Source organism: Halichoerus grypus, chromosome 13 (assembly GCF_964656455.1).
Source record: "Halichoerus grypus chromosome 13, mHalGry1.hap1.1, whole genome shotgun sequence".
Classification (NCBI taxonomy): Eukaryota; Metazoa; Chordata; class Mammalia; order Carnivora; family Phocidae; genus Halichoerus; species Halichoerus grypus.
In genome coordinates, this window is record NC_135724.1 from 52,967,328 (window position 1) to 52,993,285 (window position 25,958).

The window sequence follows — 25,958 nt, forward strand, 5'->3', positions numbered from 1 at the left end:
AGAAAGTGACAAGATGGAATTGTAACTAGGCCTAGAGTCATGGGAGGTAACTTTTCCAATCCTATCACATGCTTTATGCTGAGCTGTGATTTTTCTCCTCCGATAGTTCACATGGAAAGAGACTTGTATCACACACAAAAATGATCTGGTGCTGGAAAGTGTAAGTATCAACAGAAGTTCTGTTTAAGCAATATCATTTTGCAGCCCTAGGTAGCATATTAAAAGAGTGTCCATAGGGAATGAGAAAAATAGTAGATCTAAGTATTAAGCAGAGATAGAGTGACATTTGGAATTAAGAATACTGGTGTGAATAATTTTTTTTTTTTACCTCCTAATTATTTATAGGAATTACAGTGCCTGAATGAATATGGAATTCATTTCACAGAAGAGGAATTGGAGGCCCAAAGAGGTGATGTGTTTTGCCCACTTTTATTCAGCTAAGAGGCACAAAGGCAGAATGACATTCCAGAATCCCTGCCTTGAAGTTCAACCCCTTTAGAAACCCATAACTGTGTTTGTTTCCAAAAAGAATACCTGGCATTCAAAAAGACTAGGGCCAATACAATTCTCTGTAGAACTTGTCCGAGCAATATTTTGAGCCTGGCAAAGTTGATAGGTTAAGAATATCTTATTCTTAACTATGGGTGGTAAAATGGAAGAACTATAAAAACACAACAATGTCATGTATTTTCATAGCATATAAAACATGTTGGGGATATTATATTTATATATGTATTTCATTTATCCACATTATAAAAGACAAAAATGATACTGTGCTGGATATTGTTCTTAATTTTCTACAGAAACAAAATGAAAAGATTATGGAATTTCTCAAAAACACACCCAGATATACAATAAGAAATCAATTTTATTACAACTGGAATGTTTTGTAAGTTAGATAATCTTAATGTAAACAAATATCGCAAACACTGGGAGGTGTTTCAAATATCAGATAGTCTAATGGTTTCCAAGTATGGTTGATCATCACAATTGTCTGGAAACCTGCCAAAAAATACAAATTATAGAATGTCATGCAAGATCTATTAAATCAGAATATTCATTAGTGAAATCAGGGTAATCTGCATTTTGATCTGGGCCCCCAGTTCATTCTCCTGATCAAGTTGCTTTTGGAAACCTACTGATTCTTGCCTCATCTCCTTATTTATACGGATAAGGAACCTGAAACCAGGGAATTACTTGCCCAAGGCATTTACTCCTTGGTGACAGAACTGAAGTTAGAATGCAGAATTTCTGGATTCTCTAGTATTTTATCTTATTTTATTTTTATTTTCTTGTTTTCCTTTACTCCAAGGGTTTTTCTTTTCTTTTTCTTCTTCTTCTTTCTTATCACCAAGTAACCAATATTTAGTCCCTACATCTAAGAACAAGAGTGAAAGTAAAAAGAAACAAACAAAATCAACAAAAAGCCAAAATGGGAATTTGAACTTAAGCTGTTTGATTCAATAGTGTGCTTTCCATGGTTCCACTGGGTTCTACAGTCATCTGCATTTGGAGTGTCTGCTCAGCCCGTTTCTCTGCATTCCCCAACTTTCAAAGATGCCCTTCATCATTGTCAGTGAGTCCTGATCCCTGGCCATTGTTGCTTGGACAGGGAGGGGGACCTCATCTAGGCTGAGCTTCTAATCTGGGACTAGGAGACTTCAGTCTCATTTAGGTGAAAGACTTATGGCTGGAGAGTGGTCACCTTGTCCCTTATGGGCAGAGGGAGCAAATACTAGTAATCTGTGGAAAAGAAAAGTGAAAAAGACACTGATGGGAGGTGGAGTGAGAGCTCTCCAAACTCATCTGCTTCCTGCTCTTACTTCTTTATTTTTTCCTGTGGCTTTCATGAACTCATATAGTCTTATGACACATTCTACTTGATATTTTTCAAGTCATTTAATTTTTTGACTCACACAAGTGGTTTTGTTCTATGACTCTGCAGCCAGAGTCCCAACTAATATACCTCCTATCATTCTTGTCATGTAAGTTATTTTATAAGCCAGTCACTTTAGTTACATCATTTTAAGAGGTTCATTTAAAAAAATATTGGCTGAGAGTGTGGAGAAAGGGAAATGGACAATGTAAATGCATCACATTTTATGGAATACTGATATTTTCATAAAGTACACAGTGTGATAAAGGGGGAAAGGTCCAGATCAGAGAGCTCACTCTTAATCTCAGCTCTGCCTTTTATAGGACTTCTGGCTTGTGAAAGTTACCTAGCCTCTGTGAGTTTCAATTTCCTCATTGTAGAATGGAGGCAAGGAAACCTTAGTCAGGTTAGTATGAGGAATAAATGAGGTCATTTGTGTCTTCATTCACTCACTCACTCATGTCTCAAAGATTTATTGAGCATTTATCATATGTCAAGCACTATGATCGGTGCTTGGAATAATGAACATTTCATTTTAGTGAAGGTGAGTAAATAGAAAATAAACAATAACCATGGTGAAGGAATAAAGTACAGAGTATTTTAGAATGTGAAACACGCTATGGGTGTAAGGAAAGGTAGACCAAGTTAAGGGGGATCCGGAGTACATGGGTTGGAGGTTATTAGGAGGTGAAGGGACCTCACTAAGAAAGTAAGATGTGACCAAACACTTGAAAGATGTGAGGGAGTGAGTCATGTGAAAGAGAAAGGTGTTCCAAGCAGACACAACCACCAAGGTTAGGGCTGGAAGGTGGGAGTATGTGTGGTTGTTCTTGGAATTGTGAGTCAATAGGGATGGAGTGAAAGGAGAAAGGGGAGATTAGTAGAGAAAATGGCAGCACAGTGGGGAGTGTTGTGGGGAGGTGGAGGGAGGGATGGATCAAGGGTGGCCCAGCTTCTTGGCTTTCACGCTGTGTGAAATAGGGGCCACTGCAGGAGTCTGAGCTCAGAATTGACAATGCTTATATTTCAACAGGTTCAAACTGGCTGCCCGTTGGAAACAGACCATGGCAGTGGTGGTGGTGGGGGGTGGTCTATGTAGAGGCAGAAGGAAAGTTTGTAGAGAGAGGCCACATTGGCTCAGACTCAGGAGGAGCTGATGAGGAGTGGTCAGTCAGATTCATGCTGGGCTTATTTTGAAGTGAGAGCAACAGGATCTCCTGATGTACTGCATGGAGAGAAAAGAGGGAGAGAAGGATGGTCCTAAGGCTTCTAGCCAAAGGACTGGAAGAGTACATTCACCATCATTTGAGATGAGAAGGGCTGTGGATACAAAAAGGCTTTTGGGGAAAGAGGATGAACTTACTTTGGCCATACTGATTTTGAGACGTCAATGCCCAGTGACCTTGCAGGCAGTTGGTCAGGTAATACTGGAATGTGGGAGAGAAGTGTGGCTGGAGTTTGCATTAAAAGCTTCTGGAAGACTTTCTGGTCTAGCATAGGTGATGGCTGATATTCTTATTGCCTCCTACCATAGTGATTATAAAGGGGTTAAATAAAATAATATATGGAAAGCACAATGCCTGGTACATAACAGGAACTCAACATATTATAATTCCCTTCTGTCTCCCACTTTCATTTCCAAATATTTAGTTCTCTATTGACTATAGGATTGAGTCTATTTTTCTCTGAAAAAAACCGATTTTCCACAAGATGTAATAAAAATCATATTTTATATTTTGGCAGCCCTTTTAAAAATATAGCAATAATCTTCTGATAAAATATTAATAATACTACTTAAGAAGTCATGAAGTAGAACTTTCAGGTAGCAAGGTAAATTTTGATTTGGGCGTGAGCTGAAAGGTCTAAAGAAAAAATGAAAACAGGACTGAAATAATCCATGGACCTATAAGTCCCTCAACGTCTCCCAAATCTCCCTGGATTTTTGGCAATGATTAAGAGTCTTTCAGGATAAAGAAGATGCAGGAATGTGGGAAAAGTGATTATTCAAACTGCAGGCCCCAGTGTACATCTGAGGAAGCACATGTGCTTGAAGGCACATCTGGGGACCTCTGGAAATTCTGGAAAGAATTCTCTAAAGTCTAAAAGTATATCTTTAAAATAGATTTCTTAATTTATAAATTTATCTTCATTCTTTTTTTATTTTAAAGATTTTATTTGAGAGAGAGAGAGAGAGGAAAAAAAAACATGAGGCAGAGGGAGAGGGAGAAGCAGACTCCCTGCCGAGCACAGAGCCTGAAGTGGGGCTCCATCCCAGGACCCTGGGATCATGATCTGACTTGAAGGCAGACCCTTAACCAACTGAGCCACCCAGGTGCCCCTATAAATGTGTCTTCATTTGAACAATTTTAACCTGGAAACCATCTGAGTTTGAACCCTTTTTATGGATGATATTAATGAGGGCTAGAGAGGTGAAGCAGCATGCCTGAGGCCACAGCTAGCCAATAGCAAGGCCAGGACTAGACTTAGACCCACTAACTCTCAGTATAGCTGTCTTTCCACTCAGTTTCTTTTCAGTTTGTTTTGTTTTTTGTTTTACTCAATTACCTCTTGACCTCTTTCTGTGAAGTCTCATGTCTTATCTTAATGTTTTACTGAAATGTTATAGTCCATAAAACATTGTGTTTGTTTGAAGACAAAGTTAAACTATCTTTCTGCCTTCTGGGCTCCTCCTTCTTGCAAATGATGAAGTAAGAATCTCAGAACAAGATCTGAATTTATTCTGACTTCCTATATGTCTGAGACAGTGTTAGTGCACATAAAAAAAGGTTTCCACTTTTGCAAATCATGTTGCTAAGTGATTTGCCATTTGTGTATAAAAAAACCCCCAAAACAAAAAAAAAAACTTCAAGGCAGGCTGGATGCATGAGTGTACAACCTGGGTGACTGCCCAGGAGCCCATATTCAGAATAGCCCCTTGCTTTAATTTTTTTATAATTTGAACCAGTGTTTTTGTGGGTGAAGTCCAATGGGGTAGTGGAGCATCTGAGTGAGGAGGGGTATCTGCACCATATGCATGCCCCCAGCCTTTGCTTATGGCCTCATTTGCATATAATGTGCATAATGGTGAATTCTGGTGGACTCACAATTCCTGGGAGTTCAGTGAGATTCGGTGTGAGTGAGGTTAAGTATATGCTCTGTCTATGACTAAGTGAGGAAGCTGACAATCCCAAGAGGCCATGCTTTCCATGGAAGCCAGAATTTGCTTTGAACTTCACAAGAAGGCAACTGTATTCTAAGAAACATGGATGACAACTGATGGGGTTCTGGGAAGGCCACCCTGAAACATGCCACTTCGGCATATTGATTATCTCGAATTAAAGTTACTTGGGAAACAGCCAGTACACGAAGGACTCTCTGAGGTGCTTCTGTCCCCTGAAAGCAGGAAATAAATCTCCCATGTGTATGATACTCTTCCTGTACAGGAGGTAAAGAGACATCCTTACCATCAGAGACAGGGAATTCAGAGAAGGCTTTATCAACAAGCCCTGTTATTTCTTCACTAATTTACTACCCAAAGCCTGACCTTCTTTTTGTCAATTTTTCACTAACTTATTGTTTCTTTGTCTAAAACATGTAAAAGCTGCTGGTTTAGTTTCTTCTTTGAGTCTCATATTTTTATGGGCTACTGTTTGTATGAAATTAAATTTGTTTTTCTCCTGCTACTCTGTCTTATGTTGATTTAATTATTAGACCAGTCAAAGAACCTAAAATAGAAGAGGGAAAAATTTTCCTCCCCAACACAAGAAATCCTATCATATCTTTTATTTTTTGCATTTCTCCCCTTGAATTAGTAGCCTGCTTATGGTGAAAATAAAGACATAAAAAGAGAAAGAAAGGGAAAGCCATATTTCTTTTTGCTGCAGTCCTTCCTTACTCATCAGTGAGCCAAAGGGAGAGAGTGTTGGTACAGTGTGCATATATCAAGAAGTGAAATAAAAATGGTAGAGAAGTTTTGTGTAGTGTTTCCTCTCTTCTGGTAAGAATAACATACATATGCATGATCTACAACGTACAAATTGTATAATTTTGGTGATTCTTCATGTAAGTTAAATAATCCCATATTTGCATTATACAATATAAAGATGAATGGTAAAATGCATGCTAATAACTTTTTTTCTCTTTTTGGAACCACATTAAATAGTAAATAAAAACCACTATGATGAGTTGAGAGAGAAATGGCAGAAAAAAGGAAACAGTTTTATACTTTAGTACATTTAACAACTCTTCTGTCCTGCTTTCTGAACAAGGGGCCTGCATTTTCATTTTGCTCTGGGCCCTGCTAATTCTGTAGCCATTAACATTCGCCCTGTTGTAATTAACTAGCACAGACTTTAGTAAGTGCTTCAAGCATTATTAATTTACAGTTTAAGTATCATATATAGGATTTTTGGAAATAGACAATCTGTTTCTGAAAATCCTAGTATAATTACAAACTAAATTAATCTAGTCTCTGTTCTTGTCAAACCTCCTAATGTCTTCTCCTTCCTTCCCAAATGACTCTTTGGACATCTGACCAAAGTTCCTAATTTGAGCCAACACACCTCAGAAGACCCTCAGTTTTTGACTTAATTTAATTTCTAATTTAATTTAATTTTAATCTTCCATTTGAAACTCCACTGCCTTCAAGGTCAAATCCTCAGTTGGTGAAGACAGAAAAATCAGTGATAAAAGTAATGTACTTTAAAGTGTGAGTAATAAAGCCACCTGACACTTTTGAGGGATATTTAGATTTTAAAGAAGCACTTAGTTCAGTCTAGATGACCTTAGTGTGTAAGAAACAATGCTCCTAAAGGAGGAAACTTTCTATTACTCTCTGCTAAGAGGGCCCTTAGACCCCAAAGCACTTGTAAGAAAGGGTAATGTTCTAGTTCTCAACAACCACAGGTGATTTTTTAAAATTAGGTAACTTATGGCCATATGTACCAAGATATTTCCAATTAAAAGACTTCACAATCATGAAATATATAGGCTTATTTCATGTGTCTTTAATCACCAAAAAGAACTGAACTTTAAAACATGTAGTAGAGACAGCTTCCCTTTAATTGTCTTTATAAATTTGACCTCTGTTCTTCCAATTCTGTCCTATATTTGTCCATCTGTGGTGACTTTGCAGCTTCAGGAATTTAGCTAACGGACTCTGAAGAAATTTTAAGGCATTGCCCCCTCCCCACATACATACACACACACAACAACAACAACAACAACAACAACAACTCACTTTTCTACAGACAAGATGATTTTGGGCTCCCTGATGAACAGAAGGTGGGTAGTGACTCATTGAGATATCACAGCTGTTGCCCTGGTACAAAAAGATTGACAATCTATTTACAACTTTGAGAGCACTAGTTAGAAATATCTTTTAATCCATGTGGCAGGAGACTAAAAGACCTTTTCCCTTGGGCATATCTTTTTGGTTAAAAGGAAGGCTCATTGCCTGAGAATAAACTGGAGACTGTGGTATATTTTGTCAATGACTTAAGTGGAGACTTTCAACATCTTGCATCTGTATAGCCTTTCTTTCTAATAATCTCAAAGCTCTAATATGTTTTCAAGTAGTTTTCTTTAAAAAAAATTACAGTAGAGAGGTGCCTGGGAGGCTCAGTCAGTTAAGCATCAGACTCTTGATCTCAGCCCAGGTCTTGATCTTGGGGTCGTGAGTTCAAGCCCCACATTGGACTCCACACTGGGCATGGAGTCTACTTAAAAAAAAAATTACAGTAGACTATCCTAACCTATTTGGCTCTAGTGAATTCACATTGCTTTCTCTTCACTCATTGGGCTGAGAGTCTTTCACACCTCTCTCAATTCCAACCCTAGTCCCCCTGGATGGACTTAATGAAACACAGTTAAGAGTGGCCACATTCACTGAGTGCTTACTGTATGCCATCATTGTTCTAAGACTGTTTCATTTAAAATTCTCAATCACTCTATGAGGTAGGTGATATTATCATCACCATTTTACAGATGAGAAGAATGAGATGCAGAGATGTTAAGAGATGGACCAAATTATGACAGCTGGTCAGTAGGGGGCGCTACGACATAGGCCCACAGTCAGTCTCAGTCATGCACTCTCCAACATGTTCACCTCTTCGTGCTTGTTTCAAGCCAAATACACAGATTTATTTTTCATGAATTCATTTCACTCACCTATCTAATTCATTTATATCAGCTGGGCTATAAGGCTTCCAAAGCTTACCATGTCCTAGGAACTTGAAATAAGTTGCTTCATTTAGATATTATTATCATTATCCCCTTTTACAGATGCCAAAATTGAGACACAAAGAGATTTAAATTACTTGGCCAAAATCTCAGAAAATTTTGGATCTAGGGTTTAAATCTAGTTCTTTTTATCATTATGTTACATTTCACTCTTCTGTGTCAGATTTTGCTATTTCCTAAAAGTAAATTTTCTATGCCAAAGTATAGAAAAGCCTTAATATTATTATCAAGTTGGTGATGAGTTCAATGGTAGAGCCAAATTTTAGTAGCCAGAGACCAGAGTTTTAGTTCCAAGCACAGATATGCCAGTTGGCAACACTGATTCCATGGCCAACAAACTGTAACTTTGTTTCCAGCCAGTCACTTCCCAACCTCATGCTGCTAAACATGAATCCATGAATTATACACATTTAAATATGGATTGAACTTTATCATTCATCAAGTCTCATTGCTTCATTTCATAGATATGAAAAGCACAGACCGTTTAAGTAGAATACCTGAGATCACTCAGGAAATCAATAATAGAACTAGGACAGTAATTTAGATTTCCTGACACTAAATCTGAGGTCTTCATCCCATCAACAAAGGCAGCCTATAATGGCTATTTTTTCAGTGTCTAAAAAAACGTGTTTAGGGGCGCCTGGGTGGCTCAGGTGGTTAGGCGTCTGCCTTCAGCTCAGGTCATGATCCCAGGGTCCTGGGATCAAGTCCTTCATTGGGCTCCCTGCTCGGCAGGAAGCCAGCTTCTCTCTCTCTCCCTCTGCTGCTGCTCCCCATGCTTTTGCTCTCTCTTTCTGTCAAATAAATAAATAAAATCTTAAAAGAAAAGTGTTCATACTTTCAACAGAAATTGAGTGGCTACTATGTCCCAGACACTATTTTAGGTTGCTAGGGACAGAGCAGCAAACAAACAAACAAAATTGCTGCCTTCATGGAGCTTTACGACCTGGCACTGTGATGGTAAAATGTCCTGAAGTTTTAAATAAGAAAATGTCATATGAATTTCAGTTATTTTAAATTTAATCACTGGTAAAAAAAGTGATTGCTTAAGAAGCACTGGCTTGAAATTATGGATGATCCAAAACTATAATGCCTCATAGACAGAAGAACTTATTATTACATATACCAGTTTATACATATGATCAAAGCCCAGTCATTACATAAACAGGGGTGGCATGGGTTCTGTAGTACCCATGGAAAGATGGAGAAAGTCAGGAAGGTCCATGTCCCCAAGCAGCTTAAGCTTGAGATGTAGGAGTCATGTAGATGAGGGGAAATGCTTTCCCCTCAATTTAAACTTCTTTAAGCAAATTCCATAACATTTGAAAAATTATCTTTTACTCTGTGACAGTTAAAAAATCATTCTCTATAGCTGCTAAGAATTAAAACTAATTAAGTGAATAATCTGAAATCCCAAAACCCCAGTTAAATTTTCTGAAATTTATCTATTTCAAGTCTTTTTTTTTAAATGATGCATACCATATTGTGTCAACTTGTCCAGTGGCAGAGAAATAACAATAATAAAATGTAAGTTTGCCTCTAAATCAATATACATCTGCATCTTCTTGCCAATAATTATTATAATGAAGTAACAAAATTGAGCTCTTGGTCAAAAAGGCTGGCTGCATTTGCTATTAGTCTGAATGGAAACAGTCACCCTAAAGCTATTTCATAATGGAAAACACAGGGCAATGCAGTTTAATGTACTATACTAAGCCTATTCTTTAATTATAATATTTTGCAATGTCAATACACACCATTATCTGCAATAACCAGGGTTTTTAAAATGCTTTGTGCTGATAACAAACTATGCTTTAGTGTCTTCCAAGATATTAAATTCTTCATTCTGACTCTCCCACTTAATGTCAAGTAGATGTAGCTGATATCATGTCTCCTGAAGACTCTGCTCAATGAAAATCCAGCAATAAGAAGACATAAGAACCCAAAATATGACTTACAGTTACAAATTTATAACCACATTTGCTCATATACTTATTTAAGTGCTGAACTGCTAAAGATGTATCTGCTAATATGTATATATCTGTATATATTCATAACTTCTGAGAGGTAAATACATAAGAATTCACACTCAGAAAATATTCTGAATGACAAGTGTTGGAGAAAAATCTAAAGGGTTAGCAATTAGTTGAACTACTTTTATTATTCATACCTACATTCTTCATGGTGTCTTTATTTTTTTTTTATGATTTTATTTTTTATTTGAGAGAGAGAGAGCAGGAGTGGAGGGAAGAGCAGAGAGAGAGGGAGAAGCAGACTCCCTGCTGAACAGGGAGCCCAGATGTGGGGCTCAATCCCAGGACCCTGGGGTCATGATCTGAGTGGAAGGCAGATGCTTAACTGACTGAGCCACACAGCCACCCTTCTCATGGTGCCTTTAGAAGACCCAATGAGGAAAACAGGTTTCACCCTGGAAGGTTGTTAGCTAACCTACATGAAAGTATGCCATGAACGGTACAGTTCCCAAATAATGCCATTCGTAGTAACTTAATTTCTTTGGTTTCTTCTTTGGTCACTTCAGTAGAAATAAATTGTGCACATACTTCCCATAGGTAATGCCATCACAGTAATATGTCTGCTAAAATACAGTGCAATAATGCTAGTTTTCTTGATAATTAGGTGAGACAGCCTATTCCAGAAAATCAATGAACTGAAACATAGGAGGGACCCTCTTGTTATTTCCTTTACCTCCATCATGGATGGGAATTATATAGCGCCATCCCTAGAAAAGGCTGTAAAGGAGACTCATGTGGTTTTTCAGCACCTTGTGTTTTTTTTTTTTCTGAACATCTATTTTCCATTTTTATGTCTTTTTTCAGATATTGTTATTCAAGTTTCCTTCATTAAAACTCTAACACTTGGCAATAAATGGCCTGGCCTAGAAAGTCTTCTTGTATAGCAAAGGCCTGGCTATCAAAATCCATTCAGCTCCCTCAGGTAGTGCCAGCAGAGGCCAGTGAAAAAGCCCAGCAGCATTAAATAAACCTGGCTGACCAAAATAACAATGGAAAGGCACTGAAAAATAAACTGCCACTGTAATCATGGCCCACGAAAGTAGCCATTCTAAATCTGTGACTGCCTTTGACAATGAAAAAAATTAAATAAGACCTTGGGTCTCCTAACTTAACAGACAAAATGTCCAGGATACAATAAAAGATCACTTCCCACACTAAAAAATCAAGAAAAATCTCAAATGAGAAAGACAATCAACTGATCTTAACATTGAGACGAGTCAGATGGTTCAAATATCTGACAAGGATTTTTAACAGCCATCATGTAACTCTTTCAATTATCCATTACAAAATCTTTTGGGATATCCGAAAAAATAGAAACTTTCAGCAAAGAAATGGAAGTTATAAAAAGAAGCAAATGGAAAATATAGAACTGAAAAATATAACAGAAATAATAATAATAATAATAATAATAATAATAATAATAATAATAAACCAACTTGGTGGATGAACTCAAAAGAAGAGTGAAGAGGACAGAGGACAGATCCATTGAATCCACCCAATCTGAACAACAGGGAGAAAGTAGGGTATTTTAAAAATGAGCAGAAACTTGGGGCACCTGGGTGGCTCAGTCGGTTAAGCATCTGCCTTCGGCTCAGGTCATGATCCCAGGGTCCTGGGACTAAGCCTTGCATCAGGCTCCCTGCTCTGCGGGAAGTCTGCTCCTCCCTCTCCCACTCCCCTTGCTTGTGTTCCCTCTCTCACTGTGTCTCTCTGTGTCAAATAAATAAATAAAAAAAATCTTTTAAAAAAAATGAACAGAAACTTCAGGTGCCTGTAGGGCAATAACAGAAGATCCAACATTCATATCACTGGAGTCTCAGAAAAAGATGAGAAAAATAGTTGCTGAATACTTCTCAAATTTGATAAAATAGACACAATCACAGATCCAAGGAGCTGAGAAAACTCCCAACAGATAAAAGCCATAGAAATACACACCTATCCACATTATAACTGAACTTCTGAAAATGAAAGAGAAAGAAAATATCTGAAGGCAGCGAGAGAGAAACAAGCATTTTGAAGTATTTAAACACCAATTTGAATAACAGCAAATTTCTCATTTGAAACCATGGAGTCCAGAAAGAAGTGGCATTTTTTTTCAAATGATGAAGTAAAAGAAATGTCAACTGCAAATTCTGTCTGTATTCAGAAAAACTATCCTTTAGGAATGAAGAGGAAATGAAGGCATTCTTGTACAAAGAAAAATTAAAAAAGAATTTTCACTAGCAAACCTATCCTTAAAGGCTGTCTCAAGGAAGATCTTCAAACAAAAAGGAAATTTAAAAAAAATCTCAGCACATAAGGAAAGAAGGAATAAGGAAAAGAGCAGAAACCCAGATATATACAATCCTTTTACTTATGAGTTTCATAAGTTAATTTGATGATTGAAAAAGAAATAGAATAGTAACCTGATACTTAAGAAAATGATACCTAAAAGTGTGGAAGGTAAAGGGACTTAAGGTTTCCATACTTAAAGTGGTAAAATGTTGGTACTAGTAGACTGTAATAAGTCACATATATATGTTGTAATACCTAGAGCAACCACTATGAGAACTATGCAAACAGATATACTCCAAATCACTATAGAGAAAATACTTTCAAATCATATATCTGATATCTGATCCAGAACAAGAAAAGAATGCCTATAAATCAACAATGACAAAATCAAATGACCCAATTAAAAAATGGGCAAAGAATTTGAATACACATTTTATATACAAATGGCCAAAAAGCACATGAAAAGATGATCAGCATCACTAATCATTAGGGAAATGCAAAACAAAACCACAATGAGATATAATTTCATATCCATTAGGTTGTCCATTTTAAGACAAACAAAACAGAAAATAAGATGTGTCCATGATGATGTGGAAGGACTGGAACTATTGTACATTGTTGGTGGAGTTCACAACAACAACAAACAAACAAACAATCCAATTAGGAAGGGACAGAGGCACTGAATAGACATTTTTCCAAAGAAGACATACAAACAACCAACAGGTACATGCAAAGATGTTCAACATCACTAAGCATTAGGGAAATGCAAATCAAAACCACAATGAGATATCATCTCACACCTGTTAGAAGAGCAATCATCAAAAAAACAAGAGATAACAAGTGTTGGTGAGAATTTGGAAAAAAAGGGAACCCTTGTGCACTATTGGTGGGACTGTACATTGGCACAGCCACTATGGAAAACAGTATGGCGATTCCTCAAAAAATTAATCATGGAACTTCTATGTGATCTAGTAATCCTGCTTCTGGCTATATATCTAAAGGAAATGAAAATAGGATCTCAAGGAGGTATCTTTGAGATATCCTATGTTCATTGCAGCACTATTCACAATAAGCAAAATGTGAAAATAGCCTAAGTGTTCATCAATGGCTGAATGATGATGTGGTACCTATGTGTGTAACACACACATACAAAGACAAACACAATAGAATATTATGTGGCTACAGGAAGTAAGAAAATCCTATTTGTGACAACATGGATGGAACTTGAGGGCTAAGTGAAATAAGTCAGAAAGAGAAAGACAATTACTGTTTGATATCACTTATAGGTGGAAATCTAAAAAAGCCAAACTTATAAAAACTTATAGAGATAGATTACCAGGGGCTGGAGGTGAGAGAGGTGGAGAGATGTTGGTACAAGAGTATAAACTTCCAGTTATAAGATGAATATAATGTACAATATTATTATTATAGTTAATAATACTGTATTGTATACTTAAAAGTTGCTGAAAGAGTAGATCTTAAATGTTCTCACCACAAAAAAGAAATGGTAGTTATGTGATGTGATGGAGGTGTTAGCTAACACTATGGTGAGAATCCTTTTGCAATATATAAGCATCAAATCAACATGTTGTACATCTTAAATTTACACAGTGTTACATGTCAATTTTATCTCAACAAAGCTAGAAAAAAAATATTAAAAATACAATAAATAAAATAAAATGACATAGCTACTATGGAAAATAACACGGTGCTTCCTCAAAAACTAAATGTATAATTACCATATGATCCAGCAATTCCACTTCTGGTATATAACCAAAATATTTGAAAGCAGGGACTCAAACAGATATTTGTGCACCCATGTTCATAGCAGCATTATTCACAATAGCCAAAGGGGGAGACAACTCAAAATGTCCATTGACAGATGAACAATTAAACGAAACATAATTATTTATACAATGGAATATTATTCAGCCTTGTTAAATTTTGATACATGCTGTAAGATGGGTGAAACTGGACGACATTATGCTAAGTGAAATAAGCCAGACATAAAATGACAAATATTGCAAGATTCCACTTAAATGAAGTTCCTAGAATAAGCAAATTCATACAGAATGAAAGCAAAATAGTGGTTAACAGGAACTAGGAATGGGGAATTACTGTTTAATGGGTCCTCAGTTTCAGTTGAGGATGATGAAAAAATTCTGGAGATGCCAGTGATGATAGCTGCACAACAGTGTGAATGTACTTAATGCCACTGAATGTCTACACTTAAAAATAGTTAGAATGGTATGTTTTGTTATGTGTATTATAGTGCAATAAAAAGCATTAAAACCAAATCAACACAGACTCCCCCAAACTGTTCAAGTAACCCACAGAAAGGCGAAAAAAGAGAAACAGAAAAAAAAAAAAAGGGTCAGAGGAAACAGAAAACAAATAATGAAGTAGCCATCTTATATACTAACATTTCAGTAATTACCTTAAATACAAATGGCCTAATTACATGAATTAAAACATAGAGATTGGTGGCATGAAATAAAATATGACCCCAAAATATGATGTTTATAAGAAAATCACTTCAAATTCACAGAAAAAAAAATACCATGCAAACAGTAATTTTAAGAAAACAGGGGTGGCTGTATTGATAACAGATAAAATAGTCATCAAAACAAGAAATGTAACTAGAGAAAAAGAGGGACATAACACGATGATACGAGGATCAATATATTGGGAAGCCAACAATGCTAATCCTAAAGATGTGTGTCAATAGAACCTCAAAATACATGAAACAGAAACTGATAGAGTTTCAAGGAGAAGTAGAAAATCCACAAGTATAATTAGGGACTCCAACACTTTCCTCTTAAAAACTGATAGAACTAGATAGAAAGTCAGCAAAGACATAGAAGATCTGAATAACACAATCAACAGACTCTAAGTGACATATGCAGAACACTACACCCAACAGCAGCAGAGTATACATTTTTTTTTTTTTTCCAAACACCCACTGAACCTTTACCAAGATAGATCAGTTCCTTGGCTACAAAACAAACCTCAACAAAAATAAAAGTATTGAAATAAACATAATGTGTTCTCCAACCATATGGAATCTAACTGGAAATGAGTAACAGAAAGCTAACAAGAAAATTTCCAAATACGTGGATATTAAAATACAGACTACTAAATAATCCATGGGTCAAAGAGCAATGAAAATGAAAACTCAAAATACATGGGATGCAGTTAAAGCCATAATAAGAAAGAAACTTATAGCACTATAAATGAGGAAATATCTCAAATCAGTAACTTAAGTTCCTACCAAAAGTAACTAGGAGAGGATGAACAAAATCTCTAAGAAGAGAAAAGATGCATATCACAGTTGCAGAAACCAAATAAGGAACATCATTATAGATTATGTGCCTGTTAAAAAGATAATAAGGGGACATTACAAAAAAGACTTCATGCTCAAAAATTTGACAATGTAGGAAAAATAGACCAATTCCTCAAAAACTGCAAACTACCAAAACTCAACCAAGGTGTGATAGATAATTTGAATAGCCCTATAACTATCAAAGAACTTGAACTGACAATTTAAAACTCCTGAAAAAAAAAAATCTCCAAATTCAGATGGTTTTACAGGAGAATTCTACCCAACATTTAAAGAAGTATTGTCACTATTTTTCACAATCTTTTCTAGAAAATAGAAGAGAGGGGAACAATTCTCAACTCATTTAGGATACCAAAACCTTACAAAAAAGCCCCCAAATAACAAAGCTGCAGACCAGTTAGCCCCCATGAATTTAAATGCAAAAATGCTCAACAAAATACTGGTAAATTAAATCCAACAACACATAAATTATATTCCACCACCAATTGTGCAAAGTTGGTTCAAGATTCTAAAATCCGTCAATGTGGGGTGCCTGGCTGGCTCAGTCAGTGGACTGTGTGACTCTTGATCTTGGGGTTCTGAGTTTGAGCCCCATGTTGGGTACAGAGATTACTTACAAATAAAATCTTAAAAAAATCAAATCAAATCAGTCAATGTATGAAAACCTAAAGAAGAAAATATCACAATGTCCCATCAACTGATACAGAAAATTTTTTTTTTTTACAAAATCCAACATAGATTTATGAAAACAACTCTCAGAATGCTAGGAGTAGAGGGAAATCACCTCAACTTGATAAAGAATATCCAGAAAAAAATCTAAGCTAATATCATACTTCAGGATTATACTTAAATACTGACTGCTTACCCCGAGACCAGAACAAGGCAAGGATGTCTGTTCTCACCACTCTCTCTTCAACATAGTATTGGAAGTTTTAGCTACTGCATTAAGCCAGGAAAAAGAAATACATAGCATACAGACTGGAAAAGATGAAATCAAATTATCTCTACGTGGAAATGATTATGTATATAGAAGATCCCAAGGAATTTACAAAAATACTCCTAGAACTAATAAGTGATCTCAGAAATTCTGCAGGATAACAAGATCAACATACAAAGGCCAATTACATTACTATACACTAACAATGAACACTTGGAAACAAAAAACACAATACCATGTAAAACTATAGCAAAGAAAATGAAACAATTAAGAAAGCATATACAGAATCTATATACTGCAAATGACAAAATATTGATTAAGACATCAAAAAAGATCAAAGTAAATGGAAAGACATTGCATTCATGCATTGAAAGACTCAACATAGTAAAGATGTCAGTTTTCCCCAAATTGATCTATAGGCTTAATGCAATTCCTATCAAAATCTTGGCAATGTTTTTTATAGACATAAAGAAACTTTTTCTAAAATTTATATAGAAGGGACTAGACCCCATAACAGCTAAAATAATTGTGACAAAGAGTAAAAATGAGAAATCAATCTACTCATATTACTTAATATGAGTTTCAGTAAAGACAACATAGTATTTCTGGAGATACAGACAATTCTATGGAACAGAAGAACCCCAAAATAGATGCACACAAATATGCTGAACCTTTTTTTGATGAAGGTGCAAATGTGATTCAATGGTGAAGGGATAGCCTTTCAACAAATAAGTGTTGAAACAAGGGGATGTCATCAGCAAAAAATAAAATTTGACCTAAATCTCACACCTTATACAAAATTTAACTCAGAATGGATCATGAACTCAAATATAAAGTATCAAACCATAAAATTTTCAGGAAAAAAAAAAAGAAAAAAAATCTTTGGGATCTAGGACTAAATAGTTTTTAGACTTGATACTAAAAGCATGATCCATGAAAGGGAAAAAATTGACAAACAGATATGGTCAAAATTTAAAATTATTGCTCTGTGGACATCCATGTGAACAGGATGAAAAGCAACTAAGAGGAAATATTTGCAAATCAAATATCCAACAAAGGCTTGGTATCTAGAATAAAGAATTAACTCAAATTTAACAGTAATAAAACAATTCAATTAGAAAATGTGCAAAGCCTTGAGTAGATATTTTACCAAAGAGTGTATAGAGATGGCAATAAGGGCATACACAAATATTCAAATTATTGGTCAGAGAAGTCCAAATTAAAATAATAGTATTGTTATTAAGAGAATGGCTAAATTAAGTGCTAGTGACAACACCACATGCTGATGAGGATGCCGAGAAACTGAATCACTCACATATGGCTGGTGGGAAGGTAAAATGACATCAGGACTTTGGAAAAACAGTTTGACAGGTTCTTATAAAACTAACATGCAATTACAATATGACTCAGCAATTACACATTTATTCCACAAAAAATAAAAACATGCTCACACAAAAACTTGAAATATGTTTATAGCAGATTTCTTCAAAGTAGCCAAAACCTGGAAAAAGACCAGATGTCTTTCAAGAGGTGAATAAACATTCACACAATGGAAAACTATTCTGCAATAAAAAGGAATGGACATTAATACAAACAACAACTTGGATGAAACTCTAGGGAATTGTGTGAGTGATAAAAGCCAATCCTAAAAAAATTGCATATCATTTATAAATGATTTCACTTATGTAACATTTTTGAATGTCAAAATTACTGAGACAGAGAACAGATTAATGCTTGGCCAGAGTTTAGGGATGGGTGTGGGGATGGATAAGTGGAGAGGGAAGGTTCTGGAGGAAGTGGGTGTGCTATGGAAGGGTCAAACCATGGATCCTTGTGGTGATGGAATTGTTCAGTATCTCGACTGTGATGGTAGATACATGAACCTAAATACATGTGATAAAATTGTATAGAACTAAGTACATAGACATACACACTCCAAATGAATACAAGTAAACTTGTGGAAGTCTTAAGATTGATGGATTTTATCAATGTCAATATCCTGGTTGTGATATTATACTACAGTTTTTTGAAATGTTGGAGGACCCTGGGTAAAATGTATGTGGCTATCTCTCTGTATTAGCTCTTAAAACTGTATGTGAAGCTACAATAATCTCAATAAGATTTTTAATTAAAACACATCAAGCTTGGTTGTAAACTTAAGGTTCAATGAAAATCATAATATTCATGAAAGACAGCAAAACATACAACAATTTGTATTTCCAATACAGTACATAAGAAGCACATCATAAAGTCACTATGTTTCTGATTTGCATTTTAATTTCTTTCTCGAATCATACTTTTCATGGTGGTAAAGTATATATACATAAAATTATCATTTCAGTGATTTTTAAGTGTGTAATTCTTGGCATTAAGCACACTTGCAATGTTGTATAACTATCACCACTATCCATTTTCAGAACACTTTCATCATCTCAAATGGAAATTCTATACCTGTAAACTGTAACTCCATATTCCTCCATCTCCTCAGTTCCTAATAATCACTATTCTACTATGGTCTCAATGAATTTGCCCATTTTAGATACCCTGATAAATGGAAACATACAGTATTTGCCATCTTATGTCTGGCTTATTTCACTTGGCATGGTATTTTTTAAGGGTCATCCATACTATATAGCAAGTATCAAACTTTCAGCCCCTTTTAAGGCTAAATAATATTCCTATATATGCATAAACCACCTTTTTTTCCAACCATCCATCTGTTCATGGACACATGGGTTGTTTCCACCTTTAGGCTGTTGTGTATAGTGCTAGTATGAATGTTTGTATACAAGTATCTGTTTGAGTTCCTGCTTTCAGTTCTTTTGGGTATATACCTAGAGTGGAATTGCTGCATCATATGGTAATTCTGTGTTTAACTTTTTAAGGAACATCCATATGATTTTCCAGAGTGGCTGCACCATTTAGATTCCCACCAATAATACAAAAGATTTCTAATTTCCTCACATCCTCACCAACACTTGTTATATATATTTTTTAAAAATATAACAGCTAACTTAATGGGTGTGAAGTGGTACATCACTATGGTCTTGATTTGCATTTCCCTACTGTGGACAATAATTTTTAAAAGACACATTTATTTAAGTGTGAAAAGAATACAAACTGTTCTACCCTTTATGATTAGAAAAATAAATTACGTTGAATCTTTTTTTTTTTAAAGATCTTAATGGTCTTATTCAACAATTCATGAAGCCAATTAGCATCTTATCTAGCAGATAGAAGGAGCTCCCAGGAGTTGTACAAAATGAAGGAGGAATTTGTAGGCCGAAGGAAGTAGGAACAAGGAAGTTATACTATCAAAAGTGGATTCGTGTAGCAAGGTCACTTTCCCCCAGGGGATGGCAGGGATCTATAAAGCAGATTATCTCATCAGTGCTGACCCAGTGATTCCTGATTAACTGGTTTAAGAGTCCATCTCTGGGGCACCTGGGTGGCTCAGTTGGTTAAGAGTCCATCTCTGGTAGAGACAAAACTGCAATGAAGTCTTGGTTTGGTGACATGGTGCCTGGCACCATTTTGTGACTCCATTTTGGGCCTGTTGTCTTGTTTTCAACACTTCATTTAGAGACCACAGTAAAGACTCTTGTCCACACTTCCTCTCTCTCTCTGCCTCCTGACCTATGCCGGTGCTTTCCTGTATGCTCCTTCCCAGGGCATGCTACCTCCTCTTAGGTACCATAAAAAACAAGGTATATTTTCTTTTTTTTTTTTAACATTTTTTTTATTTTGTTATGTTAAACACCATACATTACATCATTAGTTTTTGATACAGTGTTCCATGATTCATTATTTGCGTATAACACCCAGTGCTCCATTCAGTATGTGCCTTCTTTAATACCCATCACCAGGCTAACCCATCCCACCCACCCCCCTCCCCTCTAGAACCCTCAGTTTGTGTCTCAGAGTCCATAGTCTCTCATGGTTTGTCTCCCCCTCCGATTTCCCCCCCTTCATTCTTCCCTTCTTACTATCTTTTTTTTTTTTTTTTTTTTAACATATAATGTATTATTTGTTTCAGAGGTACAGGTCTGTGATTCAACAGTCTTACACAATTCACAGTGCTCACCATAGCACATACCCTCCCCAATGTCCATTACCCAGCCACCCCATCCCTCCCAACCCCCACCACTCCAGCAACCCTCAGTTTGTTTCCTGAGATTAAGAATTCCTCATTATCAGTGAGATCATATGATACATGTCTTTCTCTGATTGATTTATTTCACTCAGCATGATACCCTCCAGTTCCATCCACGTCCTTGCAAATGGCAAGATTTCATTCCTTTTGATGGCTGCATAATATTCCATTGTATATATATATACCACATCTTCTTTATCCATTCATCTGTTGATGGACATCTTGGCTCTTTCCATAGTTTGGCTATTGTGGACATTGCTGCTATAAACATCAGGGTGTACGTACCCCTTCGGATCCCTACATTTGTATCTTTGGGGTAAATACCCAGTAGTGCAATTGCTGGATCATATGGTAGCTCTATTTTCAACTTTTTGAGGAACCTCCATACTGTTTTCCAGAGTGGCTGCACCAGCTTGCATTCCCACCAACAGTGTAGGAGGGTTCCCCTCCTCCACATCCCTGCCAACATCTGTCGTTTCCTGAATTGTTAATTTCAGCCATCCTGACTGGTATGAGGTGGTATCTCATTGAGGTTTTGATTTGGATTTCCCTGATGCCGAGCGATGTTGAGCACTTTTTCATGTGTCTGTTGGCCATTTGGATGTCTTTTTAGAAAAATGCCTGTTCTTGTCTTCTGCCTATTTCTTGATTGGATCATTTGTTCTTTGGGTGTTGAGTTTGATAAGTTCTTTAGAGATTTTGGATACTAGCCCTTTATCTGATAGGTCATTTGCAAATATCTTCTCCCATTCTGTCCGTTGTCTTTTGGTTTTGTTGACTGTTTCTTTTGCTGTGCAAAAGCTTTTTATCTTGATGAAGTCCCAATAGTTCACTTTTGCCCTTGCTTCCCTTGCCTTTGGCAATGTTTCTAGGAAGAAGTTGCTGCGGCTGAGGTCGAAGAGGTTGCTGCCTGTGTTCTCCTTTAGGATTTTGATGGACTCCTGTCTCACATTGAGGTCTTTCAACCATTTGGAGTCTATTTGTGTGTGTGGTGTAAGGAAATGGTCCAGTTTCATTCTTCTGCATGTGGCTGTCCAATTTTCCCAACGCTATTTGTTGAAGAGACTGTCTTTTTTCCATTGGACATTCTTTCCTGCTTTGTCGAAGATTAGTTGACCGTAAAGTTGAGGGTCCATTTCTGGGCTCTCTATTCTGTTCCATTGATCTATGTGTCTGTTTTTGTGCCAGTACCATACTGTCTTGATGATAACAGCTTTGTAATAGAGCTGGAAGTCCGGAATTGTGATGCCGCCAGCTTTGCTTTTCTTTTTCAACATTCCTCTGGCTATTCGGGGTCTTTTCTGGTTCCATACAAATTTTAGGATTATTTGTTCCATTTCTTTGAAAAAAGTGGATGGTATTTTGTTGGGGATTGCATTGAATGTATAGATTGCTCTAGGTAGCATTGACATCGTCACCATATTTGTTCTTCCAATCCATGAGCATGGAATGTTTTTCCATTTCTTTGTGTCTTCCTCAATTTCTTTCATGAGTAGTTTATAGTTTTCTGAGTACAGATTCTTTGCCTCTTTGGTTAGATTTATTCCTAGGTATCTTATGGTTTTGGTTGCAGTTGTAAATGGGATCGACTCCTTAATTTCTCTTTCTTCTGTCTTGTTGGTGTATAGGAATGCCACTGACTTCTGTGCATTGATGATCCTGCCACTTTACTGAATTCCTGTATGAGTTCTAGCAGTTTTAGGGTGGAGTCTTTTGGGTTTTCCATATAAAGTATCATATCATCTCCAAAGAGTGAGAGTTTGACTTCTTCTTTGCTGACTTGGATGCCTTTTATTTCTTTTTGTTGTCTGATTGCTGTGGCTAGGACTTCTAATACTATGTTGAATAGCAGTGGTGATAGTGAACATCCCTGCCATGTTCCTGACCTTAGGGGGAAAGCTCTGTTTTTCCCCATTGAGAATGATATTTGCTGTGGGTTTTTCATAGACGGCTTTTATAATATTGAGGTATGTATCCTCTATCCCTATACTCTGAAGAGTTTTGATCAAGAAAGGATGCTGTACTTTGTCAAATGTTTTTTCTGCATCTATTGAGAGGATCATATGGTTATTGTTCTTTCCTTTATTAATGTATTTTCAATGGTGGTCATCTCCTGATCTGTTGGCCTTACTAGAACTCAAGTTTTTTTAATTAATATGCTATATTTTAAGACAGCCCTGAATGACAAGACACTTTACAGGCCCTCTGAAGACTGAGCAAATAAGGAATGCATAAACAATGCACTTTTTTTTTCCAATTTTTAAAAATAAAAAACAGGCCAAAATGAAGTCATTTATATTAAGCCCACTGAATCTTATGGAATATATATATCCACATATATGTCACACTCAAGGAAGATAACCTTATAAAATGTATACGGAAAGTTCAAGTTATCTACCATTGTTGCATTTGTTATTAACACATACTGTTTGTTGTGCAAATACATTAAAAATTTTTCAGTTTTCTCAATGACCTAATTTCAGCTTTCAAAAGAAGGGTTTATGTTTCCCTACAGAATTCACTAAAGCTCAATTTGCTGAACTCCCAGGCATATTTTCATTTTAAAATGCTATTATTCAAAATAAATGCATCCTTAGTGTTTGTTTCACTGCATGAATTATGCAATACTTGGATGGGCAGCGTACTGTGTCTAGTTCCAATCCTTGTTCTTCCCATATAGGTAGTCCTTGTAAACCTGTCTCTTAACCCTTTATAGGCCTCAGTGGTCATAGGTGAACAGAAGATGAGTTTAGGAATGGAGCAAATCCTCACTCTATCACTCACAGTCAAACTCTTAGTGTCTCAGACTCCTTATCTGTCAAATGTGAAAATAATCCACTCACTGTACCTTACACTCACCTCTTTCTGAGTCCAATTAGGTACCACAGAAGGCAAAGGTGCAGGCAGACTGTCAGGGACTATTGCAGAGGTCTGGATGTCAGGGGATGGTGGCTTAGTGGGCTGGTGGCTGGGCACATAGGAAGAAATGGTAACATTCTACACATATTTTCAAGGCAAAGTCAATAGGATGTGCTGTTTGTTTGAATACCTGGCGTGAAAGAGAAGAGAGAGATTCCAAGGTTTGGGGCCTCAGGAATGGGAATAATAGAGTACCATTTACTTTGATGGAGAGGTTGAAAAAGTCTGGGGTGTTAGGGAAGCTCAAGTGTTAGATTTGGACATATTAAGTTCATAAAAGGTCTACTAGACATGCAAATAAGTATGGTGGGTTACAAGCCTGATTTGTGTTTTAGGGAAATTCTTGGAGAGGAGTGAAACTGGACACAGGGGCCAGAGGGAAGTTACTGGTGCAGTCTCAGCAAGAATGAGTGAAGGCATGACCTAATATGGCGGTGGCCAGAAATGAATGGTGAGGGATCTAAAGGAGTTCAACAGAACTTGATGATTGATTGGAGATGCAATAAAAGAGATGGGGTGCTCCCTAGGTGACCCCAGGATGTCTGGCATGGGATGTTAGATAGCAGTTGAACACAGTGTGGGAAGGAGCAAGTTTGGGAAGGGAAAGATGAGTTAAAATATACAGCAATCACCAATCCAGGTCATTCAGCTACAAACTGACACAAAATAAGGCCCAGACATTAAGAAGGTCACTGGGAAGAACAGGCAACAAAGTGATGACAGTAAGAACAGAATGTTGTATGTGTACAAACAGGTCCGCTGGAGAGCTATCTAGGAATCTGTGAGGTAGCTAGGTCAGAAATGCCTATGAAATACAACATGAAGCAAATTGTTCCTTTTTTTTTTTTTTTTTTTAAATCTGCAAGTGTTATTCTGCCATGTTACATATCTCATATACTTCAGGCCATCTAAAAGCATTTGAAGATTTAAGTAAGAATGACATTACTGGGGTGCCTGGGTGGCTTAGTTGGTTAAGCATCCTACCCCCTTTTTTTTTTTAAAGATTTTATTTATTTATTTGTCAGAGAGCAAGAGCACAAGCAGGGGGAACAGCAGGCAGAGGGAGAGGGAGAAGAGGGCTCCTCACGGAGCAAGAAGCCCAATGTGGGACTCGATCCCAGGACCCCGGGATCACAACCTGAGCCAAAGGCAGACACTTAACCGACTGAGCCACCCAGGCGAGCCACGTCCTACTCTTGATTTTGGCTCAGGTCACGATCTCAGAGTCTTGAGATCGAGTCCCATGTTGGGCTCCCGTGCTCAGTGTGGAGTCTGCTTGAGATCTCTCTCCCTCTGCCCCTCCCAACCATGTGTGCTTTCTCACTCTCTCAAATAAAATAAACAATAAAAAAAGAATGACATTACTTATTATCCTCCCAAATGTCCCCAAAAAAGAATAATTCAAATTATTTTACAAATCTTGAAACAGAATAGTAGTATTGTTCATTCCGATTTTATATTTGCTTGTTTCCTTTTGGTAGGGGGGATAAATGGAAGGGGGAGATGAAGATAAGAACATGTGCTTGCTTCTGTTCTTTGGGCTTCACTGAGCTCTGTTGCTAAATATGTCACAATTTTAAGGCTTAAATATGTATGAAAGTATATATATTATAACATCATGAATTGGTCATGGGAATTATGTTTTTGAAGTCTTCGCTTACCATTTTCTATTTTAGAATTTAAAAAATCTTACCTTTTATTCAAGAGCATATCTGTATTTATTTATATATATATCTTAATAGTCTAAAAAGATCTATATAAATAATTCCTTGAAATTAACCTCAAATTGTGCAACCCAAATGTGTACAGCCTCTTTAATTGTTAAAGACAGTATTTTTTCAAGTTTTTCTTTAAATTCCAGTATAGTTAACATACAGTGTAATATTAGTTGCAGGCGTACAATACAGTGATTCAACACTTCCATACATCACCCAGTGCTCTTCACAAGTGCCCTCTTTAATCCCCTCACTTGTTTCACCCATCCCCCCACCCACTTCCCCTCAGTAACTATCAGTTTGTTCTCTAGAGTTAAGGGTAAAGACAGTATTTTTTAGGAGAAGAATTATTGAGATAAAAAATCCACTCAGCAGGTGAGAATAAGCTCTTTCAGGAAATGATTCAAAGTTATTTGCTAAAATAAATTTTATTGTGGAAATGTCAAATTTGCTCATGAACCCAGCTTCCAG

At 36.6% G+C, this 25,958-nt stretch overlaps 1 protein-coding gene and 1 long non-coding RNA gene across 5 annotated transcripts in view; one reads left to right on the forward strand and one right to left on the reverse strand.

Moving 5' to 3' along the window:
- Positions 1–25,958, reverse strand: part of DLGAP1 (DLG associated protein 1) — an 889,834-nt gene that overhangs the window by 571,080 nt on the left and 292,796 nt on the right. The gene's annotated exons all lie outside the window — the stretch shown is intronic.
- Positions 1–25,958, forward strand: part of LOC118535414 (uncharacterized) — a 55,150-nt gene that overhangs the window by 8,445 nt on the left and 20,747 nt on the right. The window contains exon 2 of the long non-coding RNA XR_013443376.1: positions 346–409. This is a non-coding gene — a long non-coding RNA (uncharacterized LOC118535414). The remainder of the gene's footprint in view (positions 1–345; positions 410–25,958) is intronic.